Source organism: Geotrypetes seraphini, chromosome 10 (genome assembly GCF_902459505.1).
Source record: "Geotrypetes seraphini chromosome 10, aGeoSer1.1, whole genome shotgun sequence".
In the NCBI taxonomy this organism is placed as follows: domain Eukaryota; kingdom Metazoa; phylum Chordata; class Amphibia; order Gymnophiona; family Dermophiidae; genus Geotrypetes; species Geotrypetes seraphini.
In genome coordinates this window covers 4,957,278-4,980,528 of record NC_047093.1, presented here as the reverse complement: position 1 = coordinate 4,980,528, position 23,251 = coordinate 4,957,278, and the positions used below count along the sequence as shown (strand labels likewise).

Genomic DNA, 23,251 nt, shown 5'->3' with positions numbered 1-23,251 from the left:
TCGTATGCAGCCCATGATTTGTCTTGCCTTGGACGAAGCCTGCTCCACTTGATTGGCAGACTTCATGTCCTCACTGACGATTACCCCCAAGTCTCGTTCTGCTACCGTTTTTGCTAGGATCTCGCCATTAAGGGTATAAGACTTGCATGGATTCTGGCTGCCCAGGTGCATAACTTTGCATTTTTTGGCATTGAAGTTGAGTTGCCATGTCCTAGACCATCGCTCCAGTAGGAGTAGGTCATGCATCATGTTGTCGGGCACTGAATCTTCGTCTGTTGTGCATTTGCCCACTACATTACTCAGTTTGGCGTCATCGGCGAATAATGTTATTTTACCTCGAAGCCCTTCTGCCAAGTCTCTTATAAAGATGTTGAATAGGATTGGGCCCAAGACTGAGCCCTGTGGTACTCCACTAATCACCTCCGTCATTTCGGAGGGGGTGCCGTTCACCACCACCCTTTGGAGCCTACCTCCAAGCCAGCTCCCAACCCATTTCGTCAATGTGTTACCTAATCCTATAGAACTCATCTTGCTCAGTAACCTGCGGTGTGGTACGCTATCGAATGCTTTGCTAAAGTCCAGGTACACGATGTCCAGGGACTCCCCAATATCCAGCTTCCCCGTTACCCAGTCAAAGAAGCTGATCAGGTTGGATTGGCAGGATCTCCCCTTAGTAAATCCATGTTGTCGGGGATCCCGTAGATTCTCCTCATCCAGGATCTTATCTAATTGGTGTTTGATTAGAGTTTCCATTAGTTTGCTCACTATCGATGTTATCAGGTTAAACTCCCAACATAGATTTCTGACATGGTGAGTTAGAAATAGCATTTTCACTCCACAGAGGAAGTCATGCACTGCAAAATCATGGTTGCCAAAGTTTTTGTCAGTTTATTTGTTGTAGTTTATATGTATTTTACTTTGTATCTTAATTGCTATTTTTACCTGAGCATTCTTTGATAATGATGCTGATTGAACCCAGTTTTTGGATTAATATATTATGGAACGCTGTAAACTAATTGTTCTCTCTGAATGATTTGTAATCTTTGATGTCTGTATAAATTTTGTTTGTCTTATTTTATGTATGTGATTACCTGTAAAGCTGCCTAGGAATAGGGGTTGAGAAATCTTTTAAATAAATGAAATGAACAGATTTCTTTCTCCTGAAACTCCTTACCTTCTTTTTTTTTTTCAGAAGGCACCACAACCAGTCTCCTTTGGACTTGAATTGGGCTCTCTGCACATCAAAACTCCCTTGTTATTGGGCTAATTTCTCTTTAAGAGAAGCAAGTTCAGCCAGAAAAAAATGAGTGTCACCTTTGCAGCTGACGTGTCCTCGCTGGCATCCCAGTTTCCTGGTTAAGGTGGAGCATTGTTCTTCAGTTGCTATTTAAACAGTTTCTCCCATTACCTCTGATCTGTAAGGAGCTTGACCCTGGCTGCCTCTCCACCCCAAAGACTAAACTGATAAGAATCCAGCAGGAGGAAGTGGAGCTTTTCAACTTTGTATTTCACAGAAGAACTGAGACTCTTCAGCAACAGCATACAAGATGAATGGAGAGACACTCCTAGTCATGGGAAGGTAGGAGTCCACAGGAGCAGGAGCTTCGGAAGCACAACTGGAAAGGTTTTCTTGGTATGTAGACTTTTTAAGCAAAATATATTTTCCAGTTCCTGGGATTTGGTATCTGCCCTGTCCTTTTCACATATATGATCATGTTATTCCATTACTTAAATCAGCCCACTGGTTGCCTGTATCACATCGATTCTATTCGTTTTCAAAATCTGTTCAACAGATACCCCACCATTTCTCAGTAAGTACTTGACATCTTACACTCCCACTAGAACACTGAGATCTCTCAATCAAAACTGTTTAGTAGTCCCAACATTTAGAGAGAGATTCTTAGATTCCAGACAAAACTCTACCTGAGCTATGGAAGCTGCTCCCAACCATCTTAGACAGCAAGCTTCACTTAATAATTTTAAGAAAGACCTTAAGACATTTTTGATTCAGGGATGTGTTTTCCTAGGTATTTGTATTAATAAAATAGTAATGTAGGATACTTTACCAAGAGCAACTAGACTATACCCTTGACCTTATGTGTTTTCCCTTTCCCCTTGCTTTCCTGTTATAAATTGTAGTTCTTCTCCTCTACCCTCCTTTATTCTATATTACTTTATCTATGTTTTTTATTATTTTCTAATTTTAAATTTACTGATGCCAGTTTTATTGTAAGCCGCTTAGTTACTGTGTGATTTGCGGGATATCAAGAAACAATAAAACTTGATCTTATACCCCTAGATCAAACTAATGCAAAATCTTCAAAATATATAGTTTTTATATAGCCTTAGCTTATAACCCCACTAGCAATGCACCTACCCTGTTCCTCACACGCTGGAGGTCATGTCTCCTAAGAATATGAATAGGTTAGAGATGGTCCTGAGAAGCACCCCAAGTATGATGGGAAGTCTGCATTGGAACTCATTTGATATGAAACTCAAGGCCCTAACTGTGTATCCTAAAGGAGAGGAGGGACAGGAAAAGTTGAGAGAGACTTGAGAGTGCATGAAAGGAAGATGTAGAAAAGAGATATGATGTGAAGGTCCAGCCATCAGGAAATCTTTTTTTAGGAAAAAGAGGTGGTGGATGCCTGGCTTTCCCTTCTAGAGAAGGTGGTGGAGTGACATGACTGCGTTACACTTCCAAAAAGGCTGCTCAGAACAACAGTTAAATCCTGACAGTGTAATCTAATCTGATCTAATACACAATTTATGAATTGCACTATACCAAAAAGGTTGAAAGCAATTTATATCCAATTAAGCCTTAAAATCTACTGGAAAATACAGTCAATACTTAAAATATCATCATACAGTAAATATTAAACTATATCATATAAAAATTTTCAATTTTTTACAGAACCGTAAATAATTAATTTCATTCCTTATTGAACAGGTAAATTGTTCCAAATTGTAATGAGAACATAAACAAAAGAGGAGTTACTTTATTTATCCCCTGCCCTTATCTCTTACACACCGTACTCCTTTAATCTGTGGATAGTGTAATAATAAAGTATTACTTATTCTAATGGAAGAATAATGCAAACGAGGAAAAAAGAAAACCAGATTATCTGAATAATCAGTTTGTAGTATATGGTAAACTATGTGAGTTGATTTAAACTTAATTTGCCTCTCAACCGATAATCATTGAAGATTATTACACGCTAAAGTTCTTGTAGGTTGGATGATTGGAATAGCAGGAGGTGAAGTAGGGGTTTGGGTTATATCTTTCCTGTTGCGATATAGAAAAATAAAGTTATTATTATTATATGGTCCAGACATGTTGCGCTTTCTGCTCATTCTTGACATTCAGCCCCAAGTTCTCTGCCAGTCTGATTCTGTCTTGTAGTGGGAGTTGAGAACCTGGGGTGAGTTGCTTTTCTATTCCCTGGGAACATGTAAGGTCTTCTGCATATAATGAGTTTATGCCGCCTGATGTCAGAGGTCGGCCTCTCTTAATAGACTGCTTCTGATTTGTGTCCAGAGCTTTTACTGCGAGTATTTGACAGATGATTGGCACTTGGCAGCTCACCTGAATGTTGGAAAGCCAGTTTGTCATGATTTAGAGTGGGAAATCAGCTTCTCCACTATTTAGTATGTATCTGACTTCAGTCAAGGCCCTTGAAAATCCATCATAGTATTCATATATTTATTAGGATTTATGTACCAACTTTTTGAAGAAATTCACTTAAATCGGTGTACAGTAAGAATAAGCCAAATGTAGGCAGTGGACAGTTACAGTGAGTGGTAAATGAGAAATGAAGACAGATAAAGACCATATGGCCTATCTAGTCTGCCTAACTATGCCAAATAACACATTTATTCCATTTTCTATACCATTCTCCCAAGGGAGCTCAGAACGGTTTACATGAATTTATTTAGGTACTCAAGCATTTTTCCGTCTGTCCCGGTGGGCTCACAATCTATCTAATGTACCTAGGGCAATGGGATTAAGTGACTTGCCCAGGATCACAAGGAACAGCATGAGTTTGAACCCACAACCCCAGGGTGTTGAGGCTGTAGCTTTAACCACTGTGCCACACACTCCCCTCATGTAATGCTACTTACAACGGCAACACAAAACAGACAAAATCATCTTAACAGACAGCAGAGGGAGTGGGTGGAGGTGAGATAAGATAGAGTAACAGGAGGTCTATAGAAATAAGGGAGACTCACTTAAGGAAAAGGTGCATGAATATGATTCTCAGCTAGATTAGGAGTGGATAAGCAAGTTCTGCTACAGTGTGTGCAGCTGACGTCACACCTTGTTTGTGTCTTGTAACTAGCTAGTTAATTGCTTCCTTCATTAAAGGCGTGCCAAGCTTTTGCCTGCTTCCTTAAATAGAGATAGATAGTCTTGTGTTAAGCGCATTCCAGAGTGGAGAAGGCTTGCTGGTAGGTGTCATGTTGTGTGATGTCCTTTGGAGAGGGTATGGTTAGGGATACTGCTTGGAAGTTGTGTAGAGGCAGATCTATTCAAGTACTCTGGGCCATTTCCTTTGAGGGCCTAGAAGATATAGTTTTAAATTTATCCCTGTGTTGTATTGGTAGCCAGTAGTGCTGCCTGATTCAGGAAAAAAAAATTTTGATTCGATTCAGCCTATTGAATTGGTTTTTCAATTCGATTTGAATTGGGTGTTTTTTTTCAAACATCCTGATGGGTTTATTTTATAGCCTCTTCAACCCCTTTGCCCTCTCCTAACCACACTGGTGCTGTGGTGTAAACAAAATAAACAAAAAAGACTTTTCCTCTCTCTGTTAAATCCTCACGTTTGCGGTCTAACACCAGCTCTGGCAGGATACACATTTCAAATCTGACATATTGTAATCACAAAAAAGAAAATAAAATTAGTTTTTCTACCTTTTGTTGTCTGGTAATTATTCAAATCTTGTTGGTCCCAGGCTCTGGTTGTCTTCTGATAACTTGCTTGCCAGAGTCTCCTTGTTTCTTCTTTCTTCGTGCTAACCATCCATCTGCCATCTCTGTCCTCCCCTTCTGTTTCCCTTCCCTTCCCAGGAGGTCTGGCATCTTTCCTTTTTTTCGTCTCCCTCCACAGATCCACCTTTTCCTTAGCAACAGAAGCAGATGAATCCAGAGACCAATGGGATAGCACACATCTACCAGCAGGCGGAGATAGAGAAACTGATTAACAGATAGTCTATTGGCTGGCACTCCTCCTGTATCTTCAGTATGCTCTATCTCCCAGCAGGTGATGGTCGCTATTCAACTAGCTCCTGAATTCTGGCTGTGACTGGAAAATTATTTTCTCCTGTTGAGGTTTCTCTTCAGTGAGACAGGGGTGTCATTCAGCCAGCTTTAGGGGTTACATCTAGGCCCCCCCCCAGGTCCTTGCCTCACCCTTCCTCTAATGATAAAGGGTCTGACTGGGTCTCCATTTTTTCTTCTTTCCCTTCTCTGTTTAAAAATAAACAAAACACAAAACAGGGAGACCACAGTTGCTACATTCTGCCCTGTTAGTGCTGCACAACCAGCTCTTACTGACTTCAACCGGCCCTAACAACAAGCTTGTGAGTATGTATGTGTTTTTTACTATTGTTTGAACTTCAGGTTCTGTTTGGGAGTCTTAGTACTGTGGGTTCGGTCAACATTCGTTTAAGGAATGAATATTTTATTGAGGCTAAGTTTTATGAGTAGAAATCCATTGAGGGAGCCGGGACTTTCCCGCCCTTTGCATGCACGCGCTTGGTTTCCTTGTTGGTTACAGCACGGCAGTAGCGGTGCGATTTCATGCTCGCACTTGTTCTCCTCGTTGGGTTTCAGTGCAGCAGTAGTAGTCCTGTTTATTCTGAGGCTCTCTTTCGTCGGTGTTTATCACGGCCATGTGCAGCTGATTGTGCAGGTGCCGGTTTATAGCAGCGCACATGAGATGGGACATGTTTTTTCCGGCGCTGTGGGAAGCACCGCACCGTTCTTCTAGTTATTCCCCGAGTCTGATTTTCTTTCTATGCAGGTCGCGGCAGGGTAAATTTTGCGGGGCTTGAATCCGACTATGTTTCTAGGAGTGTTGATGCAGTGGCTACGTTTCGGTGAGAATCAGGCGTGTGCTTGGGTCTTCGGTGATGGCGGGAGAGCTGCAGCGTTCCGGTAGTTTATTTCCAGCTGACTTTGGTCAGGGTATGCCGTAGCTTCTCTCCTTTCTGGTTCAGACAAGTTGTACGTGTTTCACCAGCTTTGGGACAAGCTTGGGTAGATTTATATGTCTATGTCTGTTCCTGCTGTATTCACTTGAAGGAAGCTGCTAGTTTAATTGGACTCTGGGGTTAGCACTCAAGGGGATTACCAGAGAGACTCTGACCTGTGCCGGTTTGTCTCCGGACTGGGTCGACATACGGCAAATCACAGCACAGTGAGATCAGCAGTAAGATAGTGCCCTGTATTTCACACGGGTATCTCATTGTCTCTCTTGGGGTCCCTGCAGATTGAGCCTTTGTCTGTTGGTAACTGTCCTTCTTATTTGGGCCTATGTGCTGCGCTGCATGTCTCTAGTAGTGGCATAGGATATATATGCCTAAAGGTAGTACAAACAGTTTCCAAGTTCGGGCTGTCTCTATGGGCATAATGACACTGCGCATCATCCTGCGGCCAGGACTCTCTTTCTCTATTTCTGAGGGGGCCTGGGCTTCAGATTTCCATGCTTATCATGCTGGTTTCTCCTGTCGCCATTTTCTCATGGCACATGCTAGACGGACCCCTCGACCAGACAGGGAGGGCTGTACAGCTCCTTCTAACCAGGAGCCAGTTACCTATTCTGTCAAACCCGCGGAAGAGCACGCGCTATGTGGCTGTTAGCCTCATCCCTGAAGCTCTCAGCAATGTGAGCTTTGTCTGATACTTGTTAGGATGCTGTTGTTTTCCACGGGGAGGTAGATGCAGCATCTTGATTGCGTCTAATACGTATTCACTTTAAAGGACATACATATTTCACTCACGTTGCATGGAGTTAGTACTGTTGTCATGGTTTCAGTATACTCCTCTTTACATTGTGAACCTTGATTTTTCCTAGGAGAGTTTCTTTCTTCTTACAGATCCTATAGTTCTCATCCTGCCGTTCCCTGACCTTCATTCTGAGGGGATCTTGACTTCTTCCAATGACTCTTCAGGCTTTCTCATAAGGGGGAAGATGCTATAATGTCAGGTCAGGGGCTGTGAACATTTCTCAGGATGCTTGCAACTTTGCATCCTCAGCTTTCCGGTTCGTTCTTGGAGTCTCTGTGTTTTGTGTTTCCCTTTTAAGTGTTACTGGTCCTCAGGGCAGTTCTTGTAGTTCTTCAGGAACTAAGGGACTTTGTTCCACTTACTGCATGGTGCCCAAGACGGGGGCATTGGGCAGGCTGGATCCCATTCTGCTGAATTAGTTTGTCAGGGTTACACATTTCTGCAGAAAAACTGAGAGAATATTTACATTTTCACTATGGACTCCGAATCGGCACTAGGTTTGCTTGCCTCTCTTGGAGCAGCGCTTTCGGTTTTGGCACATGCCATTTCGCCTACCCAAGGCTTCACGAACATTTTAGAAAATGTGGGCAGTGGTACCATTTTGGCACTACCAGGCAATTCACCTACTGAGCAGGGGGAGGGGAAAGTCCTGTAAGCTCAGGTGAAGGCCCCCGAGAATTTCCCTGTCACAGCAGTAGCAAGCCAAAGCAAGGCCAGTACAGCTAAGACCTAAAATGGTTGCTGAAAAGCAAATAGGCTCTCTGACTAGAAATTGTCAACTCTGAGAGCAGCCGTGAACTCTGAAAGACACTTCTGCTTTTTCCTAGAAACAAAAGATGTGGTTATAGAGAATAATAATTCTGATGAAAAACATAAGCAACCAAGATAACTTTCACTAGAGGAAAGATAAGCAACATGATAACTTTCACTAGAGGAAAGACAAGCAATATGATAACTTTCACCAGAGGAAAGACGAACCACGGGCATAAGTATACAAGAAGGCTAACCACAGAGCTGAAAAGCCGTTAGGCCCAGGTGCTCAAAAGAGGAACTTGGTATATTAACGGGACATTTACGGGGAAATGAGGGAGAAGCTTATGAGAAAAGGCGTGACACAGAATCACTCAATTTATGTTAACCAATCCATAGCTTAATATGTGAGATAATGAATATGATTAACCAATGAAAGTGTGAAATGTAACATGCACCAACGTGGGCCAGAGCTGTCAGAATCATATAAAAGAAAGCTCCCTGGACCATAGTTTCAGAACTCATTGGAAGTTCTCCATCAGTCTGGCCAGCCTGATGTATGCTCTATCACTCTGTATGCTTTGTGATTTGTTCCTGTAAGCTATTACTATTTGATTATTAAAGCTCATATTATTTGATCAGCATAAAGAGAGTTGAGTGGTCTATCTGTGAAGGGTCTTCACTACTTTCTTCTTGACTGACTGCTTGATTCAGACGTCTTCCAGTCGGGCCATTTGACTGACACGAAAAGGGTGGTTTCTTTTCCTCAGTTCTTTGGATGTGAATCTTCAAATTTGCACAGCGCTCTTTTCTCCTGTACTATTTATAGGTATATCGTGGAAATGTTTTTATTCATATAGGAGAGAAATGTGTTTCTTCCCAGAGACTAGGGTGATGGGTCACAGTCTCAGGTTTGCATTCTTCTTCGGTCACCATGACCGGGAGTATGGGATTCTGTACAGGTTCTAGGATCCATATTGCTGACTCCACTGGGAACTTCGGCTTGCTTTCCCATTATAACGCTACAGCATTCGCTTTTGTTCCGGTGGTTCCCGGTATTTCAGGGCTCCAATTATTTGGTAGGCTCCTCAAGCATTGCTCTGCATGATTTGGTGGCTCAGCGAGATTTCTCTTTTCAAAGGCATGCCTCGATCTTTGCTGGACTAGCTCATGGTCACCAAACATCTCGGGCTGTCGGGTTGGGGGCTCGCTGCCTTCCATCCTCAGCTCCAGGAGTCTGGTCTTAAGAGGCGACTCAGTACTTGTTCATTCTACTCTGGAGCATGGTCAGGCTACTGTTTCTGGAGCTTCAGACCATTCTTCCGGAATGACGCTGAAGGTCTTTTCAGTCAGTATTATGATGGGGGTATTTCTCTACAGCCTGGGCAGTAGGTGATGTACTCAGTTGGCAGGTAAAGTTGTGGTTCTACTTCAGTGGGTGGACCCTCATCTTCCTCTTCTGTTGGCAGATCATTTTATGGGTCAGGAAAAGAGTTTGGATAGAATTTCTCTCCGCAAAATCTGTGCATGGCCCATTTATTGTATGTTACAATGTACAGCGCTGTGTACGCTCTAGAAAGTGTAAATGTTAGTAATAGTGAAATCTTCTACATCCTGGATATTAAGAATTTTGGCTCAGGCATTCCAGCTCTTTGTATGGAAGTGAGATCTCCTGGAACTAGACCTCATGTCCTCGTCTGGAAATTCTAAGCTTCCTAGCTTCTTCGGCGGGCACAGGGAGTGGGAGTCAGAGGGGGGTAGCAGCAGCGTGGCTTCTTTCTCGCCTCTGGTTTCTCTTTTTTCAGTGTTTTCCCCTGGCTCATGATGGCTTGGATTTGCCATCTCAAGCTCGCTTTCAGGGCATAGTATTTGTAGAATCTCTGGATTGGCTGCGCCATCCTTGCTATGCGGATCTGATGAGTCTTTTGACAGTCAGACTGTTGAGTTTCCTGGTATCTCCGGATTTGCTCACCTAGGGTCCGATCAACTTGGATATTTGTACTACTTTGGTATTACGACCTAGCTTTTGAAAAGTCATGGCTGACATGTAAGGGTTTTGTGAAGCAGGTTGTTTCTTCTCTTATCCAGGCAATACAGACGTCTTTACCTGCTTCTGCTTCCTTTTGGAGGTTTTTCCTTTCTTGGATACTTCTCAACATTTGCACCCTTCCAGAATTCTTTTTTGGCAGAAGTGTATTGCCAAGGGCATAGCGTTCAATTCCCTTCAGCTTCAAGTGCCATTCTTAGCTTGTTACAAGGGCTAGGTATCTTGCTCTTCGCTTACTTCTCAGCTTCATGTAGTCTAGTTCCTAAACGGAGTACGGTATATTCGTCCACTTCTTAGAAAGCCCTATCCGGAGTACAGTCTTAAGGTAGTTCTTCGCAGTTTACCGAAGGCTTCAATTCATCCTTGTCTTTTGAGACTCTAAAAGGCTGTGCTGTTGAACACGGGATTTCTTGTGGCCATGGTTTCATCTCGGCGGTTTTCTGAGTTGCAGGTCTTGTTTGGCGGGGATTCCTATTTCTGATTTACAAAATCTGGGGTGTCAGTTCGAACGGTACCACAATTTCTTTCTAAGGAGGTGTCATCCTTTCTTTTATGACACTCTCACTTTTCCTTCCTTCTTCCTGGGAGGAGAAATGGGGAGACATGCTTTTATTCAATGCAGTGTTTTTTGTTTTTTTTAATTCTTTATTCATTTTTTAATCTTACAACAAGTGTACAAATAATAAAACATTTAAAATTAAATACATCACTTGAATTTCTTTCTAGTATAATATCAAATAAATAAATTTATTCCCTTCCCACCCACCCTTTCCTTTAGCATTCAATCAAAAATATACAAATATAAATATTCTTTACTATTGATTAAACCTATAGTAAAACTTTAATTCACCCTCCTCCCCCTATTTGCAAATATACTTTCAATAGAAAATGGTGTCTACTCATTACAGTAAGTCGTCAATGGCCCCCAGATCTTTTTAAATTTATTATAATACCCTTATTGAATAGCAATTATGCTTTCCATTTTATAAATGTGACATAACGAATTCCACCAGAAGGTATAATTTAATCTACTGCAGTTTTTCAAAATTACTTTTGATATTTTGAATGGCAACCCCTGTCATAATCAATAAAAGTTTATTGTTGTTTGATGAAATCTGACTTTTTGTTCTCATTGATGTACCGAATAGAATTGTATCATATGATAATGCTACATGATTCTCTAATAAACAATTAATTTGGGACCAAATTGATTTCCAAAAGGCCATGATAAAAGGACAATGCAGTTTTTGAAAGTGCGTAGCATTCTCCGCGAGCTAGATTTCTAACGACTTTTAGTTGTTTAGATCACCTTTTTGTATTCTTCAAGGGACGCCTCAAACATATGGCAGCGTCCAAAGCCTCCATCACTCGATGGGTCCAGGAGGACATTCTTTATGCTTGATGGCAGGGAAGCAGTTGGCGATAGAACTTCATGACCATTCCGCCAGAGCGATGGCTACTTCTTGGACTCGGTCCAGAGGTTTTTGTCCTTGGAGGAGTTTTGTTTCATGGCTACTTGGTCTTCCGAGAGTGCATTATGTCGGCAATACCGGTTGGATGTGGGGGCGCATGCGGTGGATGCGTTTAGTGCTTCAGTTGTTGCGGAGGCGGCGTTTGCTTCCCACCTAGATTGAGGATTGCTTTGCTACATCCCATTGGTCTCTGGATTCATCTGCTGCTGTTGCTAAGGAAGGAAAAATTATTTTCTTGCCTGTTAATTTTCTTTCCTTTAGATGCAGCAGGTGAATCCAGAGCCCCACCCTTTCTGGATATTGTCTGTCGGTTTTTTCTTTTGCAACTTTCAAAGTTTGTTATTATTGATGGTTGTATTCTGTATTATTGCCTTTTGAGATTTGTTATGGGAAAGAAGTTTTTTACATGCTATGCCTATTGATGGTTACGGATGCTTGGGCAAGGAGCTATACTGAAGATACAGGAGGAGTGCCAGCCAATAGGACCACCTGTTAATCAGTTTCTCTATCTCCGCCTGCTGGTAGATGTGTGCTATCCCATTGGTCTCTGGATTCATCTGCTGTGTCTAAAGGAAAGAAAATTAACAGGTAAAAACATAATTTTTCCTTCTTAACTACCCTTTCATCCAGCATCTCTCCCTCCTTCCCCACCACCCCAGGGTCCACCATCTCTCCCTTTCTTTTCCCAACTACCCTCCTATCCAGAATCTCTATCCCCACTCCACACCATCCCTTGTGTCCAACTTCTCTCCCTTTCTGTTCCTTCCCTCCTTAAATCCCATTGTCCATCATCTCTCTCCCTGTCCTCTATTTTCAGACCCATTATTTCCTCCCCCCCAAAGACCGGCATATGCATGTCTCTTTGAACCCCCTTCTCCCCTCCCTCCGTGTACTTCTACACCAGGGCCCTCCTACCCTGAATATCTGTCTGTCTCTTGAAGGCCTGCACCTCACCCCTAAAGGCCTGCCTGTCCCCACTGAAGGCCTATGCCACCATCCCTGAAGGCCTGTTTCCCCCTTGAAGGCCTATTCCCCCCTTAAAGGTCTGCATCCCACCCCTGAAGGCCTGCCTGTCCCCCCCCCTTGAAGGCCTGCATCCCCCCAAAAGGCAGGCCTGTCCCCCCCTTGAAGGCCTGTCTCCCCCCTTGAAGGCTTGTCCCCCCCTTGAAGGCCTGCATCCCACCCCTGAAGGACTGCTCAGCCCCCCCCCCCCCCGCGGTGCTAGCGATCTTTGCAAACTGCTTCAGAGCTGTTTCCTCTGCCGCGGTCCGGCCCCTCCTCTGACATCAGAGGCAGGATTGCGGCAGAGCAAACAGCTTTGAAGCAGTTTTCAAACATCACTAGCACCGCGATCTTGTCTGTAGGCTGCTCCTCAAAGGTAAACGGTGCAGGGAGGCCGGGGGGGAAACTGGACACCAGGGGGGGGAGCTGGACAGCAGCACTTCATGACTGACCCTCCCCCCTTGCCCTCTAAAGCAGGTGCAGCAGCAGCTGGCATACAAGAGCAGCGCTGCTTTAGGGGGCGAGAGGGGAGGGTCAGCCGAATCGGGATGCCGTTTTTATTTTTTTTTTTTAATCGATTCGAATCGATTTACCCGAAGTGAATCGGTGAACCGATTCGAATCGTGAATTGGGCAGCACTAGTAGCCAGTGAAGTTTTTGTAAAAATGGTGTGATGTGGTCACGTCTCTTACATCTCTCTACAAACTTCTGAATCAATTGGAGCTTATGCAGACCCTTTGCAGTCAGACCAGTGTGGAAAGTGCACTACAGTAATCCAGTCTTGATGTTATCATGGCGAAAACCAGGTTTATCCCAGGACAAGCAGGCATGATATTCTCACATGTGGGTGACGTCATCTACGGAGCCCCAGCGCGGACAGCTTTTCAAGCAAACTTGCTAGAAGTTTCAAGTTTGCACACTGCACCACGCATGTGTCTGCTTCCTCGCCCACTAGAGGGCGCGTTCCACCTCGTGGTCCTCAGTTCATTTTTTTCCGCGGAACCAGTAAGCCCTGTGGATTGTGAGCTCCTAATCTTTTCCTTTATAAAATAAAAAAAAAAAAAATTTTTGTCTTCTCGTTGGGCTCCGGGGGCTCCCGGCAGCCGTGGCCGCGGGACGTCGATCGTTCCCGGCCAGTTTCGTCGTTGATGTCCCGTCCTGTAACGGGTTTCAAAAAGTGCAGCCGGTGCGAGAGGCTGCTCTCTATTACAGACCCCCACCGGTGGTGCATCGTTTGTCTGGGCCCGGAACACCCTACCACCTCGTGCGATCGCTGTTCCACGTTTCAACCCAGGGCTCTCCGTCGCAGGAGGGCCAGAATGGCGGAGTTGTTTAAGGCGGACCCCGTGGTAAAGGCCTCGACGTCGGCCTCGGCTTCGGCCCCGGCCTCGACCTCGGCCTCGGCGTCCTCGGGGCCCTCGGCCTCTCCTCGCCCTTCGACTTCCAAGTCGACCTCGGGAACGAAGGCTACCTCGGGTAAGTCCTCCTTTCCATCCCCTACAGGGTCTGCAAAGAAGCCGTCCTCTGCTTCGACCAAGGCGGGTGGGTCGTCCTCGGCCCCGCCTCGGGCCCCGCCCGTGCAAGCCCCGAGGGAACACTCGAGACCGAGGTCGCCCTCCAGGGAGCATGCCCCGGATTCGGATCTCCCGACTTTCGTCGGGATCCCGGCTTTCCAGGAGCTCCTCAGAGCGCTCATATCAACTGAGCTGTCGGGGGCCCTGGAACAGCTGCAACGGGCTTCGACCCCGGCGGCTGTTGCCTCGGCGGCCTCGGCGACCTCGGCCTCGGGTGCCGGGGCTCCCTCGACCTCGGAGACCGGGGCTCCTCCGACCTCGGTCTCGGCTGTCGAGGCTCCGCCCGCCTCGACCTCGGTCTCGGCCTCGGTTTCGGTCTTACCATCGACCGCGGGGGATCAGCCGGAGCGTAGCGTGCGGCCCCGGGACAAGGTGCGTCGGGTCCGCCGCATTTCCTCCTCCTCGTCCTCGAGGTCCTCCCGGGGGTCTTCGCCCTCGCCTCGGACTCGGTCGAGGCGCCGGCCGAGGAAGCCGAAGCGCTCACGGGGTTCGCCTCGAGGGCGCGGTCGGTCTTCCCCGATCGGGGGCGAGGCGTTGCGGGTGTCGGAGTTGCGCATTGACAATCCGAAGCTTCTCCGCTCCCCGGCGCGTCGGGTGTCCCGTTCTTCCTCGCCGAGGAAACGGGAGGGGGCCCTCGTCCCCCGGACCCCGGGGTCTTCGCCCCGGGCCTCGTCGAGGCGGACTCGTTCTCCTACCCCCTCGAGGCCTGTGGAGAGGACATCGTGGGGCTCGGGGTCAGGGAGAGATCCCTTGTATTATTCGCACGAGGCCTCTCCGGTTTCCTCGGCGAAAAAGTCGAGATCTCCTTCCCCACCTGCTAAACCGTCCTCATTCTCGGTTTTTGTGCAGGACATGGCCAAGGCCCTCGGGCTGGACCTTTCGGTCGGATCCCAGTATTCTAAGGAGTTCCTTGAGGAGCAGGACCTTCCAACTCCACCTCGGGAGGCTCCTCGGCTCCCATACAATAAGGTCCTCCTGCAGACTTGGTTAAAAAATTTGTCAAACCCTCTTACGGTCACGTCAGTCCCGTCCAAGATGGAGGGCAAGTACAGGACGCTGCCGGCTAAGGGGTTCGACAAGGCGCAGCTCTCCCACCAGTCTTTGCTGGTGGAATCTGCCCTTAAAAAGTCTCAGCCTTCCCGGGTTTCTGCGGCGGTTCCACCTGGTAGGGAGGGCCGAACCCTGGACAAGTTTGGCCGTCGCCTTTATTCCAATTCCCTGATGGCCACCAGGGTGCTAAATTATGCATTCACTTTTTCCTCCTATCTTCGAGGTATGGTGAAGGACCTCCCTCAGTTTCGTGACTCCATACCGGACTCCCAGAAGGCAGGTTTTGATACATTCATGTCCAACCTGTCTCAACTGCGGTTGTACCTGTTTCACGCCTTGTACGACGCTTTTGAGCTGGTTTCGAGGGTGTCGGCCCTCGCGGTGGCCATGCGCCGTCTGGCCTGGCTTCGCACCCTCGACATGGACCCAAACATGCAGGATCGCCTGGCAGATTTGCCTTGTGTGGGGTCCGAACTTTTTGACGAGTCATTAGAGGCGGCGACCAAGAGGTTGTCTGAGCAGGAGCGCTCGTTGGCCTCTTTGGTCCGGCCCAAGCCTAGACCCCCGCCGCAGAAACCCTTCCGCCCTCCCCCGAGGCGGTACCCCCAAAAATCTACTCCCGCCTTTTCTAGACCGCCACCTAGACGCCAGGCTCAGAGGGGCAGAGGGGGACAAACGCAAGCTCCGGCGCAGGGCCCTTCCAAGCCCGCGCCTTCTTTTTGACGGGCTGAGCGGATGGGGCGGGTTCCCCTCCGCGACCGCTCAGAATTCCCTGCCTATAGGGGGGCGTCTTCGGTCCTTTTACCCAGCCTGGACCGAAATTACATCAGACGCCTGGGTGCTCCGGACCGTCTCCGAGGGCTACTCTCTCAATTTCTTGTCTGTGCCACAGGATATGCCCCCGGGACCTTTCTCTTTCAATCGGAGCCAGCTTCCCATCTTGCTGGCCGAGGCCCGGGCCCTGTTGAAGCTTCGGGCGGTCGAACCAGTTCCCGCAGATCAGCGGGGGACCGGGTTTTACTCCCGCTACTTTCTGGTCCCGAAAAAGACCGGGGACCTGCGCCCTATACTGGACCTCAGGAAGCTCAACAAATTCCTGGTCCGGGAGAAGTTTCGAATGCTGTCTCTCCCGGTTCTATACCCTCTCTTGGAGGAAGGGGACTGGATGTGCTCCCTCGATCTGAAGGAGGCATATACTCATGTTCCCGTGCATCCTGCCTTCCGGAGGTTCTTGAGGTTCCAGGTGGGGGACTTGCACCTTCAGTACAGGGTCCTGCCTTTTGGCCTAGCTTCGTCCCCTCGAGTCTTTACGAAGTGCATGGTCGTGGTCGCGGCGGCCCTGAGAAATCGGGGCCTTCAGGTTTTCCCCTACCTGGACGATTGGCTGATCAAAAGCACGACCAGGGAGGGGGTTATCTCAGCGACCCGACAGTCTATCGCCTTCCTTCAACGACTGGGGTTCGAGGTGAATTTCCCCAAGTCGCAGTTGCAGCCGGCCCAGTCCCTTCAATTTATAGGCGCAGTGCTGGACACTGTGAGCCGACGTGCATACCTCCCGCAGCCTCGCTTGGCGGCCTTGGTTCGGCTGGGGCGGTGGGTCTCGCAGCTGCGGGTGGTCTCGGCCCAGCGCATGATGATGCTTCTGGGCCACATGGCATCGACGGTCCAAGTCACCCCGTTTGCCAGACTGCACCTGAGAATCTCTCAGTGGACCCTGGCCTCCCAGTGGCGTCAGGATTGCGATCCGGTGTCCCGCCTCATTACGGTCACTCCTTCTTTGAAACGGTCGCTCCGTTGGTGGACCGATTGTTCCAATTTTTCCGGGGGGTTGCTGTTTCTGGCCCCTCCCTTTCGCAGGGTCCTGACCACGGACTCTTCGGAGTATGCGTGGGGGGCCCATCTAGACGGGCTGCGGACCCAGGGTCTGTGGTCGTCGGAGGACCGTCGATGTCACATCAATGTGCTGGAACTTCGAGCCATTTACATGGCGGTTCGTGCGTTCGACCACCTTCTTCGCGATCAGGTAGTCCTAGTTCGCACGGACAACCAGGTAGCGATGTACTATGTCAACAAGCAAGGTGGGACGGGCTCTTGGCCCCTCTGCAGGGAGGCGCTTCGCCTTTGGGAGTGGGCGATCTCCCGAAACATCTTCCTGCAGGCGGTATATATTCAGGGAGACCAAAACTGCTTGGCAGACAAGCTCAGTCGGCTTCTTCAACCGCACGAATGGTCTCTCCACTCCAGAGTCCTGCGCGAGGTCTTCGACCGCTGGGGGACTCCGCAGGTGGACCTGTTTGCCTCCTCGGAGACTCACAAACTGCCCCTATATTGTTCGAGGATGTTTTCCCCGGACCGTCTGGAGGCGGATGCCTTCCTTCTGGACTGGGAGGGGAGGTTCCTGTATGCGTTTCCTCCTTTTCCCTTGATCATGAGAACGTTGGTACGTCTCAAGTCATCCACCGCCACGATGATTCTCATTGCGCCTCGGTGGCCTCGTCAGCATTGGTTCTCCCTGCTTCTTCAACTGAGTGTCAGGGAACCTCTGCTTCTGCCTGTGTTTCCCTCTCTGCTATCTCAGAGTCGGGGTTCGCTGTTGCATCCCAATCTGCAGTCCTTGCACCTGACTGCTTGGTTCCTTTCCCCTTCACTTCAATCCAGGTCTCTCAGTCAGTGAGGGAGGTTTTGGAAGCCTCACGCAAGGTCTCGACCAGGCTTTGTTATTCACAGAAGTGGACCAGATTTTCATCTTGGTGTTCCTCGCGACATCTGAATCCTGATTCTGTCCCGGTGGCTCCGGTTTTAGACTACTTGTTACATTTGTCTAAATCAGGCCTGAAGACGACTTCTGTCCGGGTACATCTCAGTGCCATTTCAGCTTTTCACCGGCACTTAGATGGTCGTGCTCTTTCGCTTCACCCTATGGTGCAACGGTTCATGAAGGGGCTAATCAATGTTTGTCCCCCTCTGAAGCCTCCTCCTGTTGTTTGGGATTTGAATGTTGTCCTGGCTCAACTGATGAAACCTCCCTTTGAGCCTATGGACGTATCCCTTCTCAAATTCCTTACTTGGAAGGTGGTTTTTCTGATTGCTCTCACATCGGCTCGAAGGGTTAGTGAGTTGCAAGCTTTGGTTGCGGATCCACCTTTCACGGTGTTCCACCATGACAAGGTGGTTTTGCGCACGCATCCGAAATTTTTGCCAAAGATTGTATCGGATTTCCACTTGAATCAGTCCGTTGTCCTTCCTGTGTTTTTTCCTAAGCCCCACTCCCATCCTGGCGAGACGGCGCTCCATTCTCTTGACTGTAAGAGGGCGTTGGCATTTTATCTCCAACGTACCAAGTCTCATCGGAAGGTTCCTCAATTGTTTTTGTCCTTTGATCCTAATCGTCTGGGACATCCGGTTTCCAAACGCACCTTGTCCAACTGGTTGGCTGCTTGCATTTCTTTTTGCTACGCTCAGGCTGGTCTCCCGCTCTCGGGGCGTGTCACGGGGCATAAGGTCCGAGCGATGGCAGCTTCGGTTGCTTTCCTCCGATCTACTCCCATGGAGGACATTTGTAAAGCTGCCACTTGGTCTTCGGTTCATACGTTCACCTCCCACTATTGCCTGGACACTTTGTCCAGAAGCGATGGCCGGTTTGGCCAGTCGGTGTTACGTAATCTGTTTTCATAAATTGCCATCCTCCCACCTGCCCTTTTTTTTTGGTTGGCTTGGAGGTCACCCACATGTGAGAATATCATGCCTGCTTGTCCTGGGATAAAGCACAGTTACTTACCGTAACAGGTGTTATCCAGGGACAGCAGGCATATATTCTCACAACCCACCCGCCTCCCCGGGGATGGCTTCTTTGCTAGTGATGGAACTGAGGACCACGAGGTGGAACGCGCCCTCTAGTGGGCGAGGAAGCAGACACATGCGTGGTGCAGTGTGCAAACTTGAAACTTCTAGCAAGTTTGCTTGAAAAGCTGTCCGCGCTGGGGCTCCGTAGATGACGTCACCCACATGTGAGAATATATGCCTGCTGTCCCTGGATAACACCTGTTACGGTAAGTAACTGTGCTTTTTCAACCGCAGGTCCGCGGACCGTTACAGGTCTGTAGAAATTTTTCTGCTGATCCACAGGGCTGGCATTTGCATCGGGCCTGAGACAGTGTTCTTCAGCCGCCGGTCCGCAGTGCGATCGATGTGGCATTATCTTTGGGCTAGCTCCCTCTTCCTCAGTGCTGCAGTGTACAAAGCTGTGGGCAGCGATTCCTACGTGCGTCCTGCGCCTGAACCAGAAGCCTTCTCTCTGACATCACAACTTGCTTCCAGATGAAGTGCGGGACGCTGCCTGCGGCTTTGTGCACTGCGTTAGTGAGGAAGAGGGAGCCGGCCTGAAAATAACACCGGGGGGGCATAAAACAGCCAGGTGGGAGCAGGCCATAAGTTAAGGCACAGCACGGAGGGAGCCAACAAAGGTAGGGGGAATGATTTTATTTTTAAATTTAGTGATTGAATTGTGCCAGTTTTGAGAATTTACATCTGCTGTGTCTATATTTTGCACTGTTCAGGAAGAAATGCATTTGTTTCTTTTTCTCTGGAATTGTACTGCATGCAGATTCTTGCATCTTAGGGTTTGTTTGTATATATTAGTACATTTAGTTTTTGGTCCCATAGTTGCATGGGGTTATCTGTTTTCTGGTAGGAATGAATGTTGAGAAGCATACAGTGTGCTTTGTGTAGTTTAATTTTGTGGTTAACCATTATGTGTTGTTAATAAGATTATATTGTATATATGTGTGTGTGTGTGTGTGTGTAGATATATATATATATATATATACACATACAAATGAATGGAAAAAATGGTGTCACAATTTAGACTATTTGGGGGGCGAGGTCTGGGCCACGACTTAGCCCAGTGTTCTTCAATCGCTGGTCCGCAAAATAATTATTTTATTTCTGCCAATCCATAGGTGTCAAAAGGTTGAAGAACACTGGCGTAAACCACTATGACAAGACTTGCCTTCTCAGTGTAAGGAGAGAGGCAGTGCAGTTGTCACAGATGATAGAAGCAGGTTGCTTGGATTTAGGGGATCACTTTGAGTATTTAATCTACAGTGTCTCTCAAACTATGTGCCATGAGAAATTCAAGAATTTTACTTTATCTTGAAAAATTGCTTTTGTAAGTGTACAATAGGAATAGATGACAAGTACATCACACACGCAAGAATCTGTCAATGTTATGAGCATCTGTGTGTGCAAGGATACAGCTACCCAGACAAGCATCATTCTTTGATGTGATTGGTCCTTGAAAACTAGCGGCAAGAGGGGGCAGGGGAGGTATTCAGTTTACTTCATCATGCCCAAAAAGGGAGGTTCGGTCAGACCGGTATTGGATCTCAAGAGGGTCAATCGCTTTCTTCGGGTCCGTCATTTCCGGATGGAAACAGTGAGGTCAGTCATAGCGGCGGTCCAGTCGGGGGAATTCCTGACGGCGCTCGACCTCAAGGAGGCTTATCTGCACATCCCCATTTGGCCGCCACATCAGAAGTATCTTCGCTTTGCTATCCTGGGTCAACACTATCAGTTTAGAGCGATACCGTTTGGACTAGCCACGGCTCCGCAGATGTTCTCGACGGTTGTTGTGGCGGCTTTCCTTTGCCAGGAAGGGATTCGAGTGCATCCTTACTTGGATGACTGGTTGATCCAGGTGTTGTCCAGACAAGAGAGTTTGTCGGTGACTTGAGGGATGATTTCTCTTTTTCAATCCCTAGGGTGGGTGATCAATTTTCCGAAGAGCTCTCTTACTCCATCCCAGTCCTTGGAACATCTGGGAGTGCTGTTCGACATGAAGGTGGGGAAAGTATTTCTTCTCTGCGATCAGGGGGAGAGAAGTTACGCTCTCAGGTGCGCCTTCTGCAGTCGCCCAGACCAAGAGTGTGGGATTATGTACAAGTTCTCGGATCAATGGTGGCGACGCTGGAAGAGGTGCCTTGGGCACGCTTTCACATGAGACCGCTGTAACAGTCACTTCTCTCTCGGTGGTCCCCGGTGTCTCAGGATTACGATCGTCGTCTGCAATGGACACCTCAAGCTTCGCTCAGCATGTCTTGGTGGCTCGGCGATCTCAATCTGTTCAAGGGCATGCCTCTGGCGACTCCGAATTGGATGATCGTGACGACAGATGCCAGTCTGTTAGGCTGGGGAGCTCACTGTCTGCAGTCCTCGGCGCAGGGACACTGGTCGCCGGAGGAGGCTCAATGGCCCATCAATCTTCTGGAATTGAGAGTGGCAAGGCTCGCCCTGCAAGCGTTCCTGCCTATGATTCAGGGCCATCCAATGAGGGTGTTTTCGGACAGTGTCGTGGTGGTGGCGAATATCAACAGGCAGGGCGGTACTCACAGTCCTCCATTAGCGAAAGAAGCCATGCTTCTCCTTCAATGGACGGAACTTCATCTTCCTCTACTATCGGTGGCTCATATTGCGGGTCAAGCGAACATTCAGGCGGACTTCCTCAGCAGAAATCTTCTGGATCCCGAGGAGTGGGGTCTCTCCGCTCAAGCGTTTGACCTCATTGTGCAACGATGGGGTCTCCAGGACATAGATCTCATGGCCTCGTCCGGAAATGGCAAAGCTGCCTCGGTTCTTCAGCAGATGCAAGGAGCAGGCGTCGGATGGGATAGACGCATTGGCTCTGGATTGGCCTCCGGAGTGTCTCCTTTACGGGTTTCCTCCTTGGCCGATGATAGGTCAGGTATTGCATTGCGTGACTCGCTTTTTTGGAACGGTGATCCTGGTAGCTCCGGATTGGCCGCGTCATCCTTGGTATGCGGACCTGATTTGACTGTCGACGGGCGATCAGTTGCTCTTTACGGTGACTCTGGACTTGCTGACTCAGGGTTCAATCAACATGGAAAATCCATCCCGCTTTGGTCTTACGGCCTGGCTCTTGAACGGGTGCGGCTGAGACGTAGAGGTTATTCCGAACAGGTTATTTCCACTCTTCTTCAAGCGAAAAAGAGATCTACTTCGGCCTCGTTTGCTAGAATCTGGCGGGTTTTCGATTCGTGGTGTGCTGCTCAAGGTCTGTCGCCCTTCCAGGCTTCGCTCTCTAACATTCTTTCCTTTCTTCAAGAGGGCGTGGCCAAGGGTTTGGCTTTGAATTCTCTTAAAGTTCAAGTGGCTGCTCTTGCTTGTTACAGGGGCCGCGTGGCTCGTTGTTCTCTGGCATCTCAACCTGATGTGGTTCGATTTCTGAAGGGAGGTTCAACATATTCGCTATCTTCTTAAAAGAATCTGTCCGGAGTGGAGTCTTAAAGTGGTCCTTGGGAGGTTGCAAAAGCCTCCCTTTGAGCCTTTGGCAAATGCAACCTTGAAGGATGTGATGTTGAAGGCCGTTTTTCTTGTCGCAATGGCTTCGGCCCGGCGAGTGTCGGAGTTGCAGGCGTTGTCTTGTTGAGACCCTTTCTTGCGCATTTCCGATTCCAGTGTGTCTGTGAGACCTGTTCCTTTGTTTCTTCCCAAAGTGGTATTGTCCTTTCATGTTAACCAGTCTATCTTCCTTCCGGCCTTCAGGAAAGAGGATTGGGGGGAGAAGTTCTCTTCGCTGCAGTTCCTGGATGTACGTAGGATACTTCTGCATTATCTCCACCTTACTAATGACTTTCGCCGTTCAGATCACCTCTTTGTGTTGTTCGCTGGCCAAAACAGGAGTATGGCTGCGTCTAGGGCTTCCATTGCTAGATGAGTCAAGGAGACCATCGATTCCACTTACTTGACTTCGGGTAAGCGATGGCTACTTCTTGTTATACCGCCTGTTCATATGACAGGCCCAAGCTAGAGAGTGACACGGGGAAAAAATTTATCTCTGCCCTGTCCCCATGAGCTCAGGCCCCGTCCCATGAGTTTAGTCCCTGTCTCTGCCCCGTCACCGCGAGCTCAGTCCCCATCCCCGCAAACCGTTTGATCCCATCCGCACAAGCCTCAAATAGTTATGATTTTATATTGAACTTATTTTATTAAAGTATAAAAAGAAAAAATATTCTGTACAATTATCATTTTATAAACACAAATAATACAGAGCAAGGATCAACAAAACCCCTATCTCCCCTCCACTATTGAGAAAACTGAATAAGCCAAATTATTACAGAATGTTACACAGAAAAATCATGCTAACAGAATACCACAGTCACACATTGCAGGAACAGTGTTAGGGGAGTGCACCTATCAGCCCTAAGCCAACTGGAAGCTAAAGCAGCACAGCCTGGGCTTTGGAGTCCCCAGTTATGTCCAACACCAGCTCTAGCAGGATGCATATTTCAAATCTGATATATTCTAATCACAAAATAGAAAAAAAAAA

The 23,251-nt window shown here is 47.8% G+C and overlaps 1 protein-coding gene across 3 annotated transcripts in view; it reads left to right on the top strand.

Annotated features, from left to right (window-relative positions):
• CANT1 (calcium activated nucleotidase 1) overlaps positions 1 to 23,251 on the top strand; it is a 62,688-nt gene that overhangs the window by 24,640 nt on the left and 14,797 nt on the right. For all 3 annotated transcript variants that reach the window (XM_033962464.1, XM_033962463.1, XM_033962465.1), the window contains exon 2: positions 1,193 to 1,633. The gene's annotated coding sequence lies outside the window, so the exon portion shown is untranslated. The remainder of the gene's footprint in view (positions 1 to 1,192; positions 1,634 to 23,251) is intronic.